A 1,316-nucleotide genomic window follows, 5' to 3' on the forward strand; every position below is an offset into this window, starting at 1 on the left:
CTGTGTATGCTGATGGTCCTGTGTGTCCTGATGATCCTGTGTGTGCTGATGGTCCTGTGTGTGCTGATGGTCCTGTGTGGGTCCTGATGGTCCTGTGTGTGCTGATGGTCCTGTGTGTGCTGATGGTCCTGTGTGGGTCCTGATGGTCCTGTGTGTGCTGATGGTCCTGTGTGTGCTGATGGTCCTGTGTGTGCTGATAGTCCTGTGTGGGTCCTGATGGTCCTGTGTGTCCTGATGGTCCTCTGTATGCTGATGGTCCTGTGTGTGCTGATGGTCCTGTGTGTGCTGATGCCCTGTGTGTGCTGATGGCCCTGTGTGTGCTGATGGTCCTGTGTGTGCTGATGGTCCTGTGTGGGTCCTGATGGTCCTGTGTGTGCTGATGGTCCTGTGTGTGCTGATGGTCCTGTGTATGCTGATGGTCCTGTGTGTCCTGATGATCCTGTGTGTGCTGATGGTCCTGTGTGTGCTGATGGTCCTGTGTGTGCTGATGGTCCTGTGTGTGCTGATGGTCCTGTGTGTGCTGATGGTCCTGTGTGGGTCCTGATGGTCCGGTGTGTGCTGATGGTCCTGTGTGTGCTGATGGTCTTGTGTGTGCTGATGGTCCTGTGTGGGTCCTGATGGTCCTGTGTGGGTCCTGATGGTCCTGTGTGTGCTGATGGTCCTGTGTGTGCTGATGGTCCTGTGTGTGCTGATGGCCCTGTGTGGGTCCTGATGGTCCTGTGTGTGCTGATGGTCCTGTGTGTGCTGATGGCCCTGTGTGGGTCCTGATGGTCCTGTGTGTGCTGATGGTCCTGTGTGTGCTGATGGTCCTGTGTAGGTCCTGATGGTCCTGTGTATGCTGATGGTCCTGTGTGTGCTGATGGTCCTGTGTGTGCTGATTGTCCTGTGTGTGCTGATGGTCCTGTGTGGGTCCTGATGGTCCTGTGTGTGCTGATGGTCCTGTGTGTGCTGATGGTCTTGTATTGGTCCTGATGGTCCTGTGTGTGCTGATGGTCCTGTGTGTGCTGATGGTCCTGTGTGGGTCCTGATGGTCCTGTGTGTGCTGATGGTCCTGTGTGTGCTGATGGTCCTGTGTGGGTCCTGATGGTCCTGTGTGTGCTGATGGTCCTGTGTGTGCTGATGGTCCTGTGTGTGCTGATGATCCTGTGTGCGTCCTGATGGTCCTGTGTGTGCTGATGGTCCTGTGTGTGCTGATGGTCCTGTGTATGCTGATGGTCCTGTGTGTCCTGATGATCCTGTGTGTGCTGATGGTACTGTGTGTGCTGATGGTCCTGTGTGGGTCCTGATGGTCCTGTGTGTGCTGATGGTCCTGTGTG

The sequence above is a fragment of the Dipodomys merriami genome, unplaced genomic scaffold (assembly GCF_024711535.1).
Source record: "Dipodomys merriami isolate MVZ:Mamm:240054 unplaced genomic scaffold, mDipMer1.0.p SCAF_99, whole genome shotgun sequence".
Classification (NCBI taxonomy): domain Eukaryota; kingdom Metazoa; phylum Chordata; class Mammalia; order Rodentia; family Heteromyidae; genus Dipodomys; species Dipodomys merriami.